Below are 22,136 nucleotides of genomic sequence, written 5' to 3' on the forward strand. Positions count from 1 at the left end.
ATAGGTCTCCATGTCATTACTTGGGAGCTAGAACAGGCATAGAAGAAAAACAATACTTTTAATTTTACATGCACTCAATTTTCACTATTTGTGATTCGATGCCAACATGGCAAATTTCAGACTATACTACTAGGTTTTGTACAAGCGTTTTCTTCTTTTAGGCTTCTGGACACAATATTATCATCAATTAATAAATACATGATATTGGTTTTCAGTGTTTTTAATACATATTGTTAATTCATTCTCATTGAACTTGAAGCCACATTATACCTCATGTCTAAATAAAGCTTTAGCAAACAAACCCTCTTTTTTCCATAAGGCACATTTTAGACTTCTTGATCTTAGGAACATTAGATGGCATATCAATCCAAAGTTTGAGGGTCCTTCTAAACAGTAGAATGACTGGCTGAAATGCAGAGATGTGGAAGGCTTAGCACTGCCTAAAAAACACAAAAGAACATTTATGTTTGCAATATGAGAGCTTTAAAATTAAAAAGGCACTAGCTTTTTCTAGTTAGATTGGAATGTGTATAACTGTCTGTTGGGCACTGAGGTTTTCAGCACTATTTGCATGGCCACAAACAACAAAGAAAACTCACCAAGCACTGATATTAGGGTTTTAAATAAATTTTAGAATTTATGTAAATTCACAAATACCAAAACACTGAATAATAAGGGCCAACTTCACTCATGAAAAAAAAACTATGAAACTTTATAAAGAAACCCAAAAGAAACTTTATAAATGGTTATATGTTATGAATGGCCAGTGGTTATAAATGAGAAGTCTCAACTATAATTCTATCACCTCTGCCATAAGTTAATCCCATGAAAACCCTAAAGAGTATTTTTGCAGACCATGCAAAGTTGATCCTAAAATTCATAGGGAAAATCAATAAGCAAGAACCATTTGAATAATTTTGAGAAGGTAGGTGTGGAAAGGCTGGAGAAATGGACCAGTGGCTAAGAACGCTTTCTACTCAAATGTGAGAACTTGAGATGAAATCCCAGCTCCCATTAAAAAGCCAGGTATTGCTGCTCTGGTGCCTTCCAATCAGGTTCTGTAGGAGGCAGAGACAGGCACTTTCTAGAGGACTTTGGCCACCAGGATGCCTGCAGGCTCAGTAAGAGACCCTGTCTCAAAGGAATGAGACAGAGAGTAATAGAGCAGTGCACCCCAATGTTTCTTCTGGCCTCTACATAAACACACAGGGAAACACCCGCATGTACACATGTGCACACATCACACACACATACATACATATCACATATGCACATATATGCACATACTACATACACACATACACATACAAACACACAGGCACATATATACACATAAACATGCATATACACATATAGACACACAGACATACACATACATGCACACACTTATAAGCGCGCACACACACACACACACACACACACACCAAAAAGAAAAGAAGACAACTCGATATGGATGTTTCTTCTACCAGATACTAGAACTTAGAATAAAGTTCTGTTGATTATGAGAACATGAATTTAACACAGCTTCAGTTGGATAAAATGGGGGTCCAGAAGATGGAAAGCAGGAACTGACATGTGCTCGTACAGTTTGTGGTGGGAGTTAAATCACAGAAAAAGTTATTATCATTAATATGATTAGAAGCAAAAAGTTATCCATGCAAAAATGATAAACTTCTTCCCATATATTGGAAATAAATTGGACAATGAACAAAAGTCTGAATGCAATAAGTGAATTTTTTATATTTAGAAAATGCAGAGAAGATAATTTAGTCTCTAAAAAGGTAAGATTCATTTAGTAAAGAAAAAAAGGCACAAATTGCAAGGGAAGTCTGACCATATTAAAGGTAGTAAATCTCAATAAAAGACGTCAAAGAGTCCAGGTACGATACATGGGCCAAGGGAAAGTATTTACAAGCCACATTAACAAGAAAGATAAGGTAAGAAGTTTTTAACTAAAACTGAATAAGAAAAAGGAAAACGAAGGTTAAAGAAATCAACAAAGAATATAAATGTATAAAAGGTACTAAGTGCATGTAATCAGAGAAATGCAAAACTCATTACATTTCAGTCCATACCAGTAGTTGGTAAGACTGGGAAGGCATATGTGTATAAACATATGTTATGTATACACATATATTTATATATATATATATCCATATATGTGAGAAAGAAAGATAAATACTCAGAAAGAGATGAAGTCTATTTACAGAAAGTTTAAAACAAGTGGATACATTATTTAGTTATGTCTGTGTATTTCACAACTATAAAACACTAATGTAAATAATACGCAAGGTAGGGAGTTGTCTTTATAGGCTGGGATGGTATGGCAGAACAATTATATAAACAGTCAGAGTGAAAAGTGAGAGTTGAAACAGGAGAGACTGGTTTATAACAGTGTTCCCTGTAACTTGCTAGGAATAACTGTAACGTTTCATTCAAATTTTAAAAAATGTTAAAGTATATTCAAGTGGGGACGACTGTCAGTCTAAGCCTTAAATTCAGCACTTGCCTGTAAAAGTTAGAATCTGCCACCAAGTTCTATAAATAAGATAATAGAATGTAGGAATTACACTTAATCCTCTAATTACTCTCTGCTTTAATCAAGCCTTTATTAACATAATGTGTCTAGCTTGGGGTCTTAAAAACCTGAGAGGGGATTTAGGGGAGAGCAATCAAAACAATGAGAAATAAGCAGATGCTGTCAGGAAAGCAACAGAAAGCAGGGTGATGTAGATGAGTGAGGGTTAACTGCACGGACAAGGACTTGGTTCTGCAGTCTATGCACTTAGAGCCTGATGGAATCTAGTCTCTAATGCAGCCTGATGCAAGCTAGCCGCTTTGGCTATCTGTTGCCAGATAACTCCGAATTAGAATATGCTAGAAGGGTGAGTATCATTTATCTTACTAATGAAGCTGTACTATGCTTAGGACTTCAGTGGGGACACAGCTCTTGGATCTTTCATTCAGCAGCATCTGCAGTGGATCACCGGAGACAGGAAGAACCACGTCCACATAGTTCATTCCATCCCTAGGAGGCTGACGCTTTGGCTAGAGCTGATCCAAGACTATGGTGGGCCACCTTATGGGATTCTCAGACTGCCTTACAACACATTGCTGGCTCCCAATGGGAGGAGTCCATGACACTTTTACATCCCACCTTCAAAGTCAGAGTATCTGTGCAAACCCAGGTTTCTAGAAAAACAGAACTGATAGAATAAATATGTATTGCAAAGGAGAAGTTATTAGATCAGCTTCCATTATAAGATCTGGTTAGGCCAGTTTACCCCCCAGAGAGAAGGAAAATCTGCTGTTCAATACATAAGAGATGCTTTAACAATTCCAATCTGTCGCTGAAGAGCTGAAGCGTTCCTGATAGTCACTAGTGCCCACTAGAAGAAGCCAAGAAGTTGGGTTCTAATGACAGTGAAGGATGCATGCAGTCACCAGCAAAAATGGAAAGTGCACAGGCAAAACAGCATTGGTTTTCTCTGGGATGTTTTTCTATCTACACCACCACCAAAAGGTGCCAGCCAGTCTTGGAGGAGGGCCTTCTTCCCTCCCTTCCTGGAAATGCCCTCATTGACAACTCAGAAATGAACCTGCTGGTTCCAAGCAAGTTGACAATCAAAATTAAGCATCTTGGTGAGTCCATCACAAAGACCCACCAATATCAGTGAGGAGACCTATACACCCCTTGATTGGGTAGTAACGCATGGTTACAGAAGACAGCTGGGTCAGAAAATTCATTCTCCCCCCCCCTCATACTTTTACCCATATCAACACCCTTGCCCAAATCTATCCTTAGATCCATCCACTATTCTCATCTCTCCCAACAATCATATCATTCTTTTGTTCAACAGTCGGTAGACAGTTACCTGCTTTGACCCTACTGCATGACTATAGAGAATCAAAAGGCATGTAATTGCTCCTTGAGTAACAAACATGTGTTCCTCTGACCAGTTCCTAAGAAAGTCTCACCCCCAAATAATTGATGCCTTCCTACGTGAGTCCATCTGAAATAATGTGACGGCACCTTCATATTTCACACAAGCTGGGCTCACCACCGTGGGCAGAAGCATGAGCACCCAGGAGGATGTGGGGTAATGCACGCAGCTCTGTGTCTGCCATCCCCTAGATGGAAGATAACTTACCTATCAAATCAGCTTCGAAATACTTCATAGCCCAGAGAAAGGCAACTCTTAGATTGTTGTTCTTTGATGTTCTTTCTGTATTTGGTTTGGATAAATGCAATACAATAGTTAAAAGAAACCATGTTTCTTCAATTCAAAGACCTATTAGTTGGCCTCATTATAATATTTCTACTTTCATCCTATCTGGCATTTGAATACATTAGCTCAGTCACATTTTTGCTTAATCAGGAAAATTAACTACCATCTCACATCTTAACATGTTTTATTGGTTTTTGTTGTTGTTGTTGTTGTTATTGTTGTTTCTTTGAGAGACTGATCAGCATATGAGCAAGAGTTGACTTTTTTGAGAGACCCATTCAACTAAGACAGTTCTTGGACTCCTCCTAAGTTAGGTTGAACTAAAATATGATAGTCAACCAGTTTTAACCAACAGCCATGAAATGGAAATGCCATGCTTAGCATAACTGTACACTCTGAAAGTAAGGACAGAAATGATCACAAGTTCAAGTCCAGACTCCACTATGAGAGCCTATCTCAAAACAACAACAAAAGAGGATGGAGTTGCAAATGTTTCAACAGAGGTAAGCTATTCAGCTAGGAATGACACATAATTGTACCACAATCTGCTTAAGAAGGTCAATCAAGATACTCCAACCAAGAACCATTCGTGGAGATAACCTAGAACCCCTGCACAGAGGTAGCCCATGGCAGTTCAGTGTCCAAGTGGGTTCCATAGTAATGGGAACAGGGACTGTCTCTGACATTAATTGATTGGCCTTGCCTTTGGGTCACCTCCCCCTGAGGAGGGAGCAGCCTTACCAGGCCACAGAGGAAGACAATGTAGCCACTCCTGATGAGACCTAATTGATTAGGATCAGAAGGAAGAAGAGGAAGACCTCCCCTATCAGTGGACTTGGGGAGGCACATGGGTAGAGAAGGGGGAAGGAGGGTGGGATTGGACAGGGAGGAGGGAGGAAGGTACAGGGGGATACAAAGTGAATAAACTGTAAATAATTTTAAAAAATATAAAAAAATAAAGTACCTTTATAAGAAGAAAGGAAAGACAGAAATAAGGTCAATCAATACAATGGCTTAAGGCCATCCAGGAGATTGCTGGTGAACACAGGAACACTTTTTTTGTGTGTATGTGTGTTTGTGTCAAAACGACTTCATTTCTTTTATTGCTTTTTTCTAAGCATTTTGTACATTTCCTCCTCAATTAAATGTAATTATTTTTAAATGAATACATTTAATAATACATGTAATCATAAGTGGTACTTAATTATCCTGTATCAGTAGCAGTTTTGTACAGTGGCTTTTTTAAATTGTATTTTATTTTATTAATTACATTTATTCACTTTGTATCCCCCCATAAGGCCCGCCCTCCTCCCCACCCTCCCTCCCCGTTCTTCACGCATGCCCCTCCCCAAGTCCACTGATAGGGGTGGTCCTCCTCTCCTTCCTTCTGATCTTAGTCTATCAGATCACATCAGGAGTGGCTGCATTGTCATCAGTGGCCTGGTAAGGTTGCTCCCCCCTCAGGGGGAGGTGATCAAAGAGCAGGCCAATCAGTTCATGTCAGAGGCAGTCCCTGTTCCCATTACTATGGAACCCACTTGGACACTGAACTGCCATGGGCTACATCTGTACAGGGGTTCTAGGTTATCTCCATGCATTGTACTTGGTTGGAGTATGAGTCTCTGGGAAGACCCCTGTGTTCAAATCTTCTGGTTCTGTTGCTCTCCTTGTGGAGTTCCTGTCCTCTCCAGATCTTACTATTTCCCACTTCTCACATAAGATACGATGCACTCTGCCCAACAGTTGGCCATAAGTCTCAGCGTCTGCTTTGATAGTCTGCAGGGCAGAGCCTTTCAGAGACCCTCTGTGGCAGGTTCCTAGGTTGTTTCCTGTTTTTTTCTTCCTCTGATGTCCATCCTCTTTGCCTTTTGGGATGGGGATTAAGCATTTTAGTCAGGGTCCTCTCTCTTGATTAGTTTTTTTAGATGTACAGATTTTAGTAGGTTTATCCTATGTTATATGTCTATATGAGTGAGTATATACCGTGTGTGTCTTTCTGCTTCTGGGACAGCTCACTCAGGATGATCCTTTCCTGAGCGGGATCCTTTCCAAGTCCCACCATTTACCTGCAAATTTCATGATTTCCTTATTTTTCATTGCAGAGTAATACTCCACTGTATAGATGTACCACAATTTCTGCATCCATTATTCAGTTGAGGGGCATCTGGGTTGTTTCCAGCTTCTGGCTATTACAAATAAAGCTGCTACAAACATGGTTGAGCAAATGTCCTTATTGTGTAGTTGAGCCTCTTTTAAACATATACCTAGGAGTGGTATGGCTGGATCTTGAGGAAGCGTTATTCCTAGTTGTCTGAGAAAGCGCCAGATTGATTTCCAGAGTGGTTGTACAAGTTTACATTCCCACCAGCAGTGGAGGAGGGTTCCCCTTTCTCCACAACCTCTCCAGCATGTGTTGTCACTTGAGTTTTTCATCTTGGCCATTCTGATGGATGTAAGGTAAAATCTCAGGGTCATTTTGATTTGCATTTCCCTAACGGCTAATGACATTGAGCATTTTTTTAACTGTTTCTCTGCCATTCAATATTCCTCTACAGAGAGTTCTCTGTTTAGCTCTGTTCCCCATTTTTTAATTGGATTACTTGGTTTGCTGCTTTTCAGCTTCTTTAGTTCTTTATATATACTGGATATTAGCCCTCTTTCAGATAAAGGGTTGGTGAAGATTCTTTTCCAATCTGTAGGCAGTCGCTTTGTTTTGATGACGGTGTCCTTTGATTTACAGAAGCTTTTCAGTTTCATTTATTGATTGTTGCTCTTAGACCCTGTGCTGTTGGTGATCTGTTCAGGAAGTTGTCTGTTGTGCCAATGAGTTCAAGGGTATCCCCACTTTTTCTTCTAACTGATTTAATGTATCTGGTTTTATGTTGAGGTCTTTGATCCACTTGGACTTTAGTTTTGTGCAGGGTGATAAGTATGGATATATTTGCATTTTTCTACATGTAGACATCCAATTAGACCAGCACCATTTGTTGAAGATGCTATCTTTTTTCCATTGAATGGTTTTGGCATCTTTGTCAAAGATCAAGTGTCTATAAGTGTGGGTTTATTTCTGTGTCTTCTGTTCAGTTCCGTTGATCCACCAGTCTGTTTCTATGCCAGCACCATGCAGTTTTTATAACTGTTGCTCTATAGTACAGCTTGAGATCAGGGATGGAGATACCTCCAGAAGATCTTTTAGTGTAGAGGATTGTTTTAGCAATTCTGGGTTTCTTGTTATTCCATATGAAGTTGAGAATTTTTCTTTCCAGGTCTGTAAAGAATTGTGTTGGTAATTTGACAGAGGAACACTTTAAGACCTTGTCTCATAAGGCTAGTCTAAGAGAAACCTTAACAAAAGCCTCAACCTTCTTGTCCTTTTATGTTAAAATTCAAGAGCCATTGACTCTAGAAAGAACCCACCAGCTGAGTTCTACATGTGGAGAATTGTCTCTAGAAATAGAAGGACTCTCACACACAGATTATCTGTTATTTCCTGTGTATGTAGATTTTAAACATTACATTTAAGAATAGGCTGGATGTTATTGGATGAAACGTTTGTGGATATTTTTAATACACCAATTTAACTGGAATGGTTATAGGGTTTTTGTTTCCCAAACTATGAAGTGAGTGAAAAAGTCTTGGTTTTCCTGAGAGGTTAAAAGAATTTAAAGAATCCTTAAGCAGTCTGTAAAAGTACTGCACGAGATAGACCCACAGAAAGTATCATCACACATTTTGGGAATTATGATTAGCAAACAAAATAATAAGTCTCCTGCAGCATTTAAAGGTAACTGGTAATTCCAGCCACTACAAAAAAATACCATCTGCGAAGACAATGAAAATGAATGTGATCTATAAGTTTAAAACACATTACCTTCATTTGATAATCCCTAGCACTAAACACAGGATTTGGATAAAGGTTTTGATGCAGGATGAGAAAGTAAAAAGCTTACTAAAATAATTAGGTGTTCCAAAATAAGTTTCAAATGTTCCTGTGTCTTGGAACAGTATGAAAAGCCTCATTTTAACTTGAAGTTCTCCAAGTTGAGTGAGTTTAATAGCAGGAGGATTAAAGTCATGTTGGGCCTAGTAAATGCACCTTATGAGAACTTCCCTTAACTGAGATTTTTGGCACAGGCCTCTGGATATGTGTGTATCAAGTATCAGTGTTCAGAGTTAGTTTGGTCATGGAAGCCATTTGTAATAGTATTTCAATATATCTTGCTTTTAAGGATGCATTCTAATACTCTCCTGACACCACTTTGACCTATGATTTTCCACATAACAGGCCCTTTATCCAATCTTCTTGTTTAACTCTTGAAAATTATCATAACTTCTACATATTTATTTTGGATCTTATTTTATCAACAAACACTCATCAGACATCTATACTTTCCTAAGCACTATGGTGGGTTTTACAAAGATGTGAATAATTAAAAAACAGACTCTGTTCTTATGGTTGACATTTTAGTTAGGAGAAGTGCTAATTAATACATAAACAAAAGCAAGTGCCAATGAACAAAAACAGACACATTGTAGAAAATATATGACTAAAAATCAGTAGAAAAGTTCCTCAAGGAAAACGTAGATAAGCACAGGTAGGGCGACTTCCTGAGCAAATGGCATTTAAAAATGCCATTTTTAAATGAAGAAAGGCTTGAAGAAACTTGCAAGCCTTACTCTTGTATCTTCTCTTACTTTTAACCAAATGAATTTGGTGGATTAAAAGCGAAAGATTTTGAAATTTTTGTAATTAAAAAAAGCAAAGCTTAAAGCTCTAACCCTCTCATCTTAGCTTTAATTCCAGAAACAACCTGTGTTATGTTTCTGTGTTATGCTTTAGAATTTTGTTTTTGTTTGTTTGTTTGTTTTGTGGAATTCATAAATAGAAGCAGGTAGAGTAACAAGAAGAAAGGAACTAGGGTCTGTTAATTATCTTGAAGTCACCATATCACCCTGAAAAACCTAAAACCTCATGCATTCTTGGCAAGTGTTCTTCCATTAATCTATATCTTTAGCACTCATTTGTTTGTTTGCTTGTTTGTTTTGTTTTGTTTTCCAGGGTTGTCCCCCTCCCTTTATGAAACAGGATTTCTCTTAAGTTACCCAGGCTAGCCTTGGACTCATTCTATAGCAGAGACAGGCCTTTGCCACAAAATCCTCCTACCTCAGCCTCCATAGTTGTTTGTATTATAGACCTGAACCCTGGTGTGTGTGTTTGCTTTTATTCAATGTGAGTTCTTTATGGTCTTTTCCTGGGTAAATAAATATTCTTAAAGAAATTATTATTCATTAATGTTATGACTCTCGTGATTTATTCCAGTAATTTGATAATTCCACGCCTTAGATTTAAGTTTGTATCCATTTTGAGTTGAAGTTTTAATTTAATGAGAGATGGAGTCAAAAGTTCATTCTTCCGCATGTGGATATCAAAATCTCCCAGAAACATTTACTTGAAAATCCGTCCTTCCTTCAGGAAGTGCTCGAAGCATCTCTGTCAAAAGCAGTCTGTTGTATACACACGGGTGTATGCCTAGGCACTCCATTTTATTCCACAGGTTTGCGTGTTTGTTTTTATCCCACTACCACGCTGTTTGGTTGCCCACAGCTTTGCAGCATGCCTTGAAATCAGGTAGTGAAATATACCCCTCGTTTTTTTTTTTTTTTTTTGACTACTTAGTTTCTTTATGATTACTTAGTTTCTTATAAATCTTAGTATGCCCAAAGAGAAATAAATATCTCTGAAGCCAGAAGTCAAAATAACCCACTGCTCTCCATATGGTGACTGGATCAGGTGTTTGTCCCAGAGACTGACGTCCACCTGATACTGTTCTAACATGATATTTTGGTGGAGTTTTAGAGTTTCATATGCATAAAATCATGATATTTGCAAACAATGACACCTTATTCTCTTTTCTAACTCGGATCCTTGTTGTCGTTTTATTTTGCCTTGTTGCCCTTTCTAGGACTCCCAAAATCCTGTTGAATGAAAGTGGTGATTGTGGGCATTTCTGTGTTCTTCTAGGTCATAGAAAATAAGTTTTGTGCTTTTCCACCTCATACACTGTTGACAAATGGATTAGTACAAGTGGCCGTCATTCTGCTGAGATAGCTCCCTCTGTTCCTACTTTGTTTAGCAATCTTTACAATTCAAGTTCAGCTGGGGCTACATGCTGCAACTTAACATTCACATGTTTATTTAGTATCCAGTTGTTTTCTTGTTTATTATTCCAGCTCTACTGCCCTATACTCAAAAAGGATACTTAATGTCAATTCTTTTAATTTTTTGAGGACTTGATTTGTGACCTACACCACAAACTATTTTATAGAATGTTTCTTGGGATGAGGAAGGAAAAAATGTGCTCAGCAGCTGTTGGACAGAAAGTTGAGTGGCCTGACATGCAGTTTATGTCTGCTGATTCACTGCTGATTTCCTGTCTGCATGATCTTTCCACTGAGGAAGGTAGAATGCTAACATCTCTACACTGTTAGGGCATTTTTGTCTATCTCCCTGTCTAGTTCTATTAATATTTGCTTTATGTATTTACATACTCCAATGTTGAATTCATATCTATTTAGAATTATATCCTTGTACTGAAATGACCCCTTTATTGTTACATAATGGCTCTCTCTCTCTCTCTCTCTCTCTCTCTCTCTCTCGTTGTTGAAGTCTGGTTCTGGTATACATATGGCTACCCCTGTTTTCATTCAGATTCTGTGGCATGGAGCATTTCATTGCATCCTTTCACATTCAATCTGTTTACTCCTAGAGGTGAAGTGAGTTTCCTGTGCGCAACATACGGTTGGGTTGTATTTTTACATTCATTCAGTCACTGTGTGTCACTCTAAATCAGCTACAAAGTCACCAGAGGAAACAACCAATGATCTACAGTGCACTGTGTTGCTAAGATGCGATGTTCAGTAAGTTAAGCACATTAGATGCGCTTTTACTTACATATTCAACTCATACCCAGTGCAATGGACACAACCTCATTACTGGACCCTGTTTACTTGTTTATTTCTTTTTGGATAATTTTCTATGTTCATAGCAGTTACTAGCAGGTAAAGTCTTACCACAGCCATTATGTAACTTGATTCCTAGGTATTTTGTAGCTCCCTTCTCCCCTCTCCACCCCCCCCATACAGTCTTTCTTTGTGGTTAAATCAACATGTTAATAGTGAGGGTTTTTTTTTTTTCTCTCTCTGCTTATATGTTTTGGTTTTGCTATTATCTATTTTTGTTTTGTCACTGCCATGAGACTTTCAAAAAGCATATTCTTACCATAACCACCTTTTTTTGAAATTATATCAACTTACCACAACAATCAAAATGCAGTCGAAACAAAGAAAGATGTTTTACCTCTAGATTAATGGCTCAAAATCACGCCACATTTTGGCTTGCTTCACATTTGGATCATGACTTTCCTCCATAGACGATTCCTGACTTACAATAAGTTAACTTATGAGTTTTTTGAATTAACTATGATGAGAAAGCAACACACACTAAGTTCCAACCTTACTTTATATCTTGAATTTTGATCTCTACCCAAGACAGCAATATACATTGCCCTACACACACACAGACACACACACACACACACACACACACACACACACAGAGTATTACTCATAGCTCTAAAGCAGCAACAAATTTGTCAGAGAAAGCAGCTAATAACCTGCAGTAGACCATGCTGCCAAGCTATGATGTTCAGTGAGCAGAAGACACTAAAATGCATTTTACTCACACTTTCTCCTGATCACAATGAGTTGACCAGGATATGTCCTATTATGTGTCTATTAGAATGCTTGCTCCTCGTGAGCATCAGAACCCTTCAACATTTACTGATGTTTCTTAAGTAATTCTCCTTCTGGGTTGTTATCAGAAAAGCACGTTGCCCATTTTGTCCCTTTGTCTGTGGCATCCTTCTTCAGATTGTTTTCTCTAGTCCTGGAAATGTTCCTTTCTGCTGGGAGTCATGCTTCAAGAGCTCTTCACAAACTTCTAGCATGGCTGTCACACTGCACTGTCTTTTCTGGACTCTTGTTAGAGTGCTGTGGATGGCTTCCTTAGGTTATATTTTCCTCTTCTGTGTATTTTGTTCTCACTGTTTCAAAGAACACTGTAAGGAAATTACCCAAGTAGGAAGGCCTGTGGGTATGTTCCAAGACATTGCATGCTTGGGGAAATCTTGTTTTCCTTTTACACTTTGATTGACTGTAATTTATTTTCACAAATTGCAGTGCTTTTAACTACTATCAAGACTATACCTTTGGGATTGTTTAAGGCTACTCTGATTCTTTTTCCTCTGTAACCTGTGATTTCATCTGGAAGCTTCTCAGACTCACTGTCTATTTTGAATATTTGGAGATTAACTGTGCTGTGTTTGGTTATAGTGGTTTTTACTCATTCACCTAACACTGTGTGGTAATTCTTCAATGACAATTAGAAGCTTCCATGCAGCTTTGAATTTTTTTTTTTTTTTTACTTTTTTAATATCTACCTTCCCTACTTTCTGTCCATCCAGTACAACTAACTAATAGTTAAGGTTCGGCATGACGGGTTCATCTGCTAACTGTGAGCTAAAGTTCTAGCTATTTCCCTGGCACATGAGTTCCTCACATTGTTGCAGCCTTTTGGGGTATCATGGGCCAGAATCTCTGCAAATTAATGGAGAGGGAACACTTCCCGATTAACATTCCTTTTTCATCTTCTAGAAAGTTGATATGATTCCTCGTCTACAAGTGGCATTCTGTCTTTTCTTTTGCTTATTCTTTTGTACGTTCTGGATTTTCTTTTCCAGCTTTTGCATTCAGTCTGCTCTCTTGCTGGAGCACTTAAAGTTTACTTTGGATGACATAGTTGAAATAAGACTGCTACACCAACTTCTCAACGGTGATATTTTTAAATAGAATAATATGTTATCCAACTTAAGTAACATCAAGACGCAAGCTTAAGCATTCATGCATTTTTATCTTTGTAAAGAAAAGATGGGAAGGGCAAAAGAAATGCAGGTTTCCTTTTCTTTAAAATGTGGTAATAAAGCACCATTCTTCTGCTGTTATTTTTCATTTTCATGTAGAATGTAGCTCTTGAACTTACATGGCTTTAAAAACATTCTTTTTCATTTAAGTGATGCCTTAAAAGCTTCTCTGCACAGAAACTTAAATGATTTTCAGCAGAGTTTTTTTTTTTTTTACCCTGTGTCCTTGGATCAATTTCTGATTCTTTTAAGACATGTTACCCACTGTGATATTAACGTATCATTATAAGAATTGTAACAGCAGGAAACCGCTTTTCTCTTCCTCTGGAGAGGGAGAAAAGATGTGTGCCTACATTTTGTATGAGAATTTCCTTGACATCCAACTTACACTCTTGGTGATGGGAGTGGTACAGTAGCCTCTCTTCACATAAGTGGGCTTCTAATGAACTCAAGGATATGTAAGCAAAACATAAATTTGTATGTACAACTCTCCCATGTTTATAGTTGTTTTGGGTGAACAAACTATCTTCATTCAATAAATATTTGTACTGAACACCATTTCTGGCCTTGAGATGTACAGTAAATAAGGCACCATGACCCTGGAGGAACTGCTGGGTAAAATAAAAGGAAACAAACAAGTAAGCAGCCAGTTTCCCCCACCCTCCCCCTGAAAACAATGCCCTATCATGTTGTGGGGTAGGAATAAGGTGCTTTTAAAATCAGATGAGACAGAAAGTAAAACCCAGGGAGTTAGAGGAGTGGAGAGAGATGGCTTCCTCAGGAGATCATGAGTCCTGAAGTGAGACTCAAAGAATCAGCCAGCATAAGCAAACATAAAGACATTGAGGCCGATGCGATAAAAAGGAAACCCTCTGGGAACCCACTGATGTATGTGTGAAGGCTGTACGCAGGACCCCAAGCAATGAAACTAAGAAAGAAGCAACAACAAGACAGAAGTTTCCAAAGAATCATCTCTATGTGTGTGCACTTCCTCCCCAAGTATCAGAAGCACGGTGAGCACGGCTGTGAGTCCTTCATGTCCCTTCACTCAAGTTCATGTTCTCCTTCCCCTTTGTTCCTCAGTTGAAGTATTAAGAGGACTGACCGTCACCACGGCTTCGCTACATCAAGATGCTACACTATTCGGTGGGCAGGAAGTGAGGTTCGGCCCCAGTGTGAAAAGAAATCAGGATGTTTGGATGGCATCTATTCTGTTGAGAAGCAGACAATCACAGCAAGCAAACTGGGAGTGAAAGAGAAAACTAGAAAGTCACATGATGGCGTAATGCCATATCAAGTATTTGACCTCAGAGAATATGCTGTGGAAGTTTTCTGAATGCAGAAGAAACATGGTTCTTCTGTTTCACCCTAAATCGACATACTTATCCCTATGAATGCTGCACACTTCAAGAAATACAACACCTGACTTAATGCAAGTTAATTTTGGGCTATCTAGGTGAGTCGCTTGTTTTCATAACTAATGGTGGAGATGGGTGCCAAGCATTTTCTTCAAACTCAGTCAAGTGAACATTTACCCAACTTCCTGTCACAGGGTTTGTAGTCTACAATCACAGTTAAAAATGGCTGCCATAGCCTTCAATCATAGCTATGTTACCATTCGGTGATGGCAAAAGTTGAACAAGCACCAAATGTGAGGAAGATCCCATGATTCTCTCCACATTTCTCTGTCTTCTTTCCGAGCTTCATATTTAGAAATAAAGTTAATTTAAACACAGTGAGTTTAAGTAAATGCATAACCCTTCTCCCATGAAAACCACCAAGACGTTATTTGTCTTTACCTCCTTTAAAGAGGGCAGATTTTGGCTGCATGAACTCATGAGTTTCTGTTATGGGGGAAGGAAGATGCTCTTTACAAAAAAAAAAAAGAAACTGTACAAAATTACGCATAAGAACTCCTAGATTTCCCCCTTAGAAATGAAAGAATTCTCACAAATAAATAAAGGGCTGAGCTTTATCAGTTTTATTGCAAATTTCCCTCTCATGAGCATCAAGTATGTAAGTATGCAATGCACTTTCGAGAGTTATAATAATGTTAACTGGCCATTTCAGAATAAAGCTTACATCAGACGCACAGAGGCTCTTTAAAGATACCTGCTCTGGGCTATAATTACCTATATATGCCAAAACCTTGATTTGTCACAGAGAGCAGTTCTCATTTGAATAGTCAGTCAACAAGAAAATTTGTGTAGATGATCTTGCTCTCTCTGTTCCTCCTTTCCTCTACCTCTTCCCTCCCTCCCTTTGTCTGTCTTTGCAGTATTTCATGGGACTTAGATCCCATTCTCCCAAATATGCATCTCTCTGACCCTTCCCCAAGTTTTACCCAGATAGCTAGTTTTCAAAATGCCAGCATACACACTGCAGAGTCAGTAACATAGACTAAATGTGTTCTAATAGGTAAGGAAAAAAAAAATAACTACAACAGGGAAAAAAATAATAAAGCTGATTAGGGCATTGTCCTTAAAAGCCTGTTCCTGAAGGCAGTGCTGGCTGCTGTCTCAAGCTGCTCAGTCCACTGGAGACAGTCGAGTCTTAGGACTGTGCGAGTGAAAAGCTGCAACCCTCCGAGCACACAAGTAGCACCTCATTATACAAATCGAAGCGACTCAGCTATGCATGCCCTCAGACTGAGCTCTGTGTGCCACTGCATCTCAAAAATATCCATCTGTTCCAAGAGAAGAAACAGGAAGTTTTGTTAATTATCTCTCACAAGCCACTAGTTAGTTTCCAGAATAATCACTAACGCCATCTTTCCTGAATAAATTTAACAAGCAAGTTACAAGATGCAACTCAGCAGATAAGCCTTCCATTACCCCTCTTAGGTGAACCGAGCCTATCGGTGACCCAATTGCACACTCTCTGCCTCTAAACCCACTTCTGTTCCCTTGGCACTCAACAGACGAGATTATTTTCCGTAAACAACATTTTCTGTTACAATATGGACTGATAAAGCAATAGCACATTTGATGTATGCAAAACACTACTACCCACCGCACAATCATTCAACAAATATTTTCCTGGCTGCTCATCTTCAGCACAACTTTGCTTCTAGATTCCGTTAAACTAGCAAACAAATTTTCCCATTTTTATTCAGCAAAATACATTCACATAAAAAAAAAATCATTGGTGGTTATTAGCTAATTTAAATCAACATCTACAACTTCTGCAGTCTTATTATATTGTCTTAGCTAAGTCTCCACACCAGTGTGCTATGCTGATATTAAGATTACATATGCCCATTTGGACTCTTGCCATTATTCTATAAATCATTGCCAATTATGCCAATAAAGCATCCTGGGCAATGACTGATTTCTTAGTTATGCCGTCAGCTGTTCACCATTTTGTTCCCTTCTAGTGTCTCAATCATGGCCTAGTCTCCTCACACCATGATGGTTCACACTTTCCCATAAAACACATTTGCACACATCTGCTGGGGAGAAATAGAGGGCAGACACTCAGAGGGACCTCATTAATTCCATTTAACTGTTGAGGAGAAGATGACCCATATTGGTGAAAATTCTGAACTGTGGGAGATTTTAAAGAAACAAGGACTCTGTGAGATGGCTCAGCAGGCAAGGGCACTTGTCACAGAGCCTGGTGACCGGAGTCCCACATGACCTCAGTTCCTTCCCTAGAACACACATGGTACAAGGAAAGAACCAACTCTTCTGCCTGCTACGTGTGCACCATAGCATGTGTGCATACATACGCATTCCATACACACACACATGCATGCACACGCACACACACATGAACACATACAAACAAGCATACATGCACAAACACATACAAAATAAATAAATAAATGAAAGAAAAGTGGCTGGATACAAAATTAACTTAAAAAAAAAAAGTAACCTTCCTCTATACAAACGATAAACAGGCTGAGAAAGAAATTAGGGGGAAAAAATTAGGGAAACAACACTCTTCATAATAGCCACAGATAATATAAAATATCTAAGTGTAACTCTAACCAAGCAAGTGAAAAACTTGTATGACAAGAACTGCAAATCAAGGAAGGAAAAAATTGAAGACGATACCATAAGATAGAAAGATCTCCCATGCTCAGGAATCAGTAGAATTAACATAGTAAAAATGGCCATCCTACCAAAAACATTCTGCAGATTCAACACAGTTCACCTCAAAATTCCAACACAATTCATTATGGACCTTAAAAGAACAATTCTCAACTTCGTATGTAAAAACAAACAAACAAATAAAACAAGCTACCTAAAACAATTCCTTGCAATAAAAAAAAAAGAAAAAAATTATAGGTATCATCATCTCTAATTTCAAGCTATACTACAGAGCAATAGTAATAAAAACTGCATGGCACTGGCATAAAAACAGATAAGCTGATCAATGAAATCAAATCAAAGAACCAGAAGTAAATCCACACACCTATATACACTTGATCTTTTGACAAAGAAGGCAAAACTATAGAATGGAAAAAAAAAAGCATATTCAACAAATGGTGCTGATCTAACTGCATGTCTGCATTTAGAAGAATGCAAATAGATCTATATCTATCACCCTACAGAGAACTCAAGTTCAAGTAGATCAAAGACCTAAACATAAACTAGATACATTAAATCTGATAGAAGAGAAAGTGGGGAAGAGCCTTGAACTCAGTGGCACAGGAGAAAACTTCCTGAACAGAATAGCAACAGCTCAGACTTTAAGATCAACAATTAATGAATGGACTCTCATGAAACTGAAAATCTTCTGTAAGGCAAAGGGCACCACCAAAATGACAAAACAGCAGCCTACAGAATAGGAAAAGGCTTTCACCAACTCCACATTCGAGAGAGGGCTGATAGTCAAAATATATTAAGAACTCAAGAAAGTAGACATCAACAAACCAAATAATCCAATTTAAAAATGTGGTACAGATCTACACAAAGGAATTTCTTTTACTGTTGTTGTTGATGATGATGATGATAATGATGTTGTTATTTTATTTTTTACAATTTATTTATTTTATATCCCGATTATAGCCCAGTCCATCAACTCCTCCCAGTCCCACCCTCCAACCCTCTTCCATTCTATTCTCTCCCTTAGTCCACTAAAAGGGGGAGTTCTCCTTCCTGCATCTGCTCCTAGCTTATCAAGTCTCATCAGGAGTTGAAGCAGATGCTTAAACTCACAGCCAAAATTTGGGTAGAGCACAGGGAATCTTATGGAAGAAGGGGGTGGACAGAAGGACACAAAGGGGACAGGAACTCCACAAGGAGACCAACAAAGCTAAAAAAATAAAAATCTGGGCCCAGGGTGTCCTGCAGAGACTGATGCAACCAACCAAGGACCATGCATGAAGAGAATCTAGACCCTCTGCTTAGATATAGCTGATAGGGAGTTGAGTCTCCATGTGGGTTCCTGAGTAAGGGGAGCAGGGACTGCCTCTGTAAAGAACTCAGTTGCCTGCTCTTTGATCACTTCCCCCTGGAAATGTGGCCTGGTCATGCCACAGAGGAAGAGGACAGAGGAATTTCTAATGACTAAGAAGCACTTGAAGAAATGTTCAACATCCTTAGTCATTAAAGAAACACAAATCCAAACAACTCTGAGATCTCATCTTACATCTGTCAGAATGGCTAAGATCAAAAACTCAAGCTACTTATAAGTGAATATATACCATGTGTGTCTTTCTGTTTCTGGGACACCTCAGTCAGGATGATCTTTTCTAGTTCCCACCATTTGCCTGCAAATTTTATGATTTCCTTGTTTTTAATTGCTGAGTAGTATTCCATTGTGTAAATGTACCACAATTTCTGTATCCATTCCTCCATTGAGGGACATCTAGGTTGTTTCCAGCTTCTGGCTATTACAAATAAAGCTGCTACTAACATGGTTGAGCAAATGTCCTTCTTGTGTACTTGAGTATATTTTGGATATGTGCCTAGGAGTGGTATAGCTGGATCTTAAGGAAGTGCCATTCTTAATTGTCTGAGAAAGCACCAGATTGATTTCCAAAGTGGTTATACAGTTTACATTCCCACCAGCAATGGAGGAGGGTTCCCCTTTCTCCGCATCCTCTCTAGCATGTGTTTTTAAACTTGAGTTTTTTATCTTGGCCATTCTGATGGGTATAAGGTGAAATCTCAGGATCATTTTGGTTTGCACCACCCTGAAGATTAAGGACGTTGAGCATTTCTTTAAATGTTTCTCTGCCATTCTATATTCCTCTACAGAGAATTCTAAGACACACACAGTATATACTCAATTATAAGTGGATACTAGGCATATAATATAGGATAAACCTACAAAAATCTAAAGAAGCTGAGCTAGAAGGAGGACCCTGGGTAAGATGATCAATCCTCACTCAGAAAGGCAAACAGGACAGACATTGGAAGAAGGAGGAAACAAAACAGGAGCTTACCACAGAGGGCCTCTGAAAGACTCTACCCAGCAGTGTATCAAAGCAGATACTGAGACTCATAAACAAACTTTGGGCAGAGTGCAGGGAATCTTATGAAAGAAGGGGGAGATAGTAAGACCTGGAGAGGACAGGAGCTCCACAAGGAGAGCAACAGAATCAAAAAAAATCTGGGCACAGAGGTCTTTTCTGAGACTGATACTCCAACCAAGGACCATTCATGGATATAACCTAGAACCCCAGCTTAGATTTAGTCCATGGCATCTCAGTATCCAAGTGGGTTTCCTAGTAAGGAGAACAGGAACTGTCTCTGACATGAACTCACACAGGGACTCTCTGTGCCAAACATGAAAGGCATCACCTGAGTGAGTCCTCAACCATGTACCAACACTGAGAGTCAAACCTCTTTTCTTAAAACTGTGTGCAGACTCTGTTATTGTGTTATTGCAACAAAATTTAGACTACCATGACTGTTAATGTGATCAATTCTTTACCAGCAAAGAGGTGCAATTTACTTCAGTCTTTGTTCCAATCAATTTTTCATTTTCATGGAATTAATTACTTGCCAAAACTCAAATATGTTTTGGATCAAATAATTCAAATGGGGTTTTGATCCAAGGCTGGGCATTTTATATTTTTCAGAAATTAGCTATTAAACTTATACAGAAAACAAAATAGAGATTCCATAGACCTTGAAGCCTACCAGACTTGGGCTCAAATCAATCCCAGGTCTACTCCTCACTAGCCTGACAGGATTAGCCACTAACTCAGCCAACTGTTACATACTGTGCAGCCACTCTGAGCTGTGGATAAAAATGGCGAGGTGCCCTCAGGTTTCTGTGCCCTTACGGTGGGTCCTGTGGGAGATAACCAGATGAAGAGACAGGATGGTTTCAGATAATCGTAAAGCTGTTAAAGTAGAGTGAGACTTGGAGTGGTAACCCGTGTAGGTGGTGAGGGAACACTTCAGAAGGCATTTGAGGTCCCATTTGAGGCCACCATGAAATAGGCAAGGGCCGCTTAGGCAGACCCTAAGATAAGGATGAGTATTCAAAGCAAACGCAGCATACAATAATGCTAAGTTGGAACAAACCTGGTGTGTTTAAATGGAAAAAAAAAATAGGCCATTGAACCTGGTCCCGTTGAGTGATAGGCACCTTCAGATGTGAGATGAGAAGAACAATGACATCAATCCTACAGTTATTGTTGGAGATTTTATTTGCAAAGTACCTCATCAGTGCCTGCCACATCTTGAATACTCAGAAAAAAAAAGAAGTAAAAATGCCACCATTTAATTTTGGGGAACTAAAATCCTGTAACTAACCTACTATCTATGGAGCTAAAAGAAGCTGTCTACTCAGAACTATAAAAACTGTCAAATAATGCGAGGGAATGGTGTCCTTCTAGCATCCCCGAGCTGAAGTTTACATTCTCACCTCACAGAAGCAGACATTGTACTGGCTTTCACACATCCATGAATGTTCAGCCAAAATGTTCCCCAAACACTTTAATAGACACTGGAGCCAAAGGGAACGCTGCAGAACTAGAGGAAGACAATAAAGCTGACACTGAGGGCTGAGGACGCAGCTCAGTTAGAGTGCTTTCTTAACATCTACAAGACTCTAGGTTTGACCCTTGGCCCCTCAGAAACCAGGCGTAATAGCATGCCTGTAACCCCAGCCCTTGAAAGATGGAGGCAGGAGGATCAGAAGTTCAAGGTCAGTGCTGGAGAGATGGTTCAACAGTTAAGATTGCTTGCTGCTCTTCCAGGGAACCTGTGCTTGGTTCCCAGGAGCCATGTGAATGGTTCACAATTGCTCAGGAAATCCAAGGCCGCCTTCTGGATTCCACAGGCATTCATAAGTACCCACTCGTGTGTGTGTGTATGTGTGTGTGTGTGTGTGTGTGAGAGAGAGAGAGAGAGAGAGAGAAAGAGAGACAAAGACAGAGACAGAGAGAGAGTTTTTGAGTTTTTTTAGGTTTTAAATTATAATTGATTATCAATTTATGTTTGAATTACATACATACAATTTTAATATCTGAATTAATTAATTAGTTAGTTAATTTACTTTATATCCTGGTAGAATACTCCTCTCTCCTCTCCTCCCACTTACTCCCTCTTACTTCTCTTCCCTTCCCCTTGTGCATCTCTCCCTTTCTTAGAGGAGATTTCTCCTGGGTATCAACCTGCCTTGGAATATCAAGTAGGACTAGGCACATATTATTCTTGTTTTTTAATTTTTATTGTATTGATGTTGAAATAAAATTACACCATTTCCCTTTTCCCTTTCCTTTATCTAAACCCCTCCCATGCTTCCCCACTCTTTCTCTAAACCATAGCCTCTTTTCCTTTCATTTCTATTGTTGAATGTATCTATATATGTCTAAATATATCAACACAGCCCACTCAGCCCATTTAGAGTTGCTTGCATGTATACAATTTTCTATGTAGGCTCTGGGCTTTAACTCAGACAATTAGAAATACTGCTATCTCAAGATCTAGCTATACCACTCCTGGGCATATATTCAAAAGAT

The 22,136-nt window shown here is 38.8% G+C and overlaps 1 long non-coding RNA gene across 1 annotated transcript in view; it reads right to left on the reverse strand.

The window, feature by feature from the left end:
* The window catches only part of LOC132657041 (uncharacterized), a 49,478-nt gene that overhangs the window by 25,353 nt on the left and 1,989 nt on the right, over nucleotides 1-22,136 (reverse strand). The gene's annotated exons all lie outside the window — the stretch shown is intronic.

The sequence above is a fragment of the Meriones unguiculatus genome, chromosome 10 (assembly GCF_030254825.1).
Source record: "Meriones unguiculatus strain TT.TT164.6M chromosome 10, Bangor_MerUng_6.1, whole genome shotgun sequence".
NCBI lineage: Eukaryota > Metazoa > Chordata > Mammalia > Rodentia > Muridae > Meriones > Meriones unguiculatus.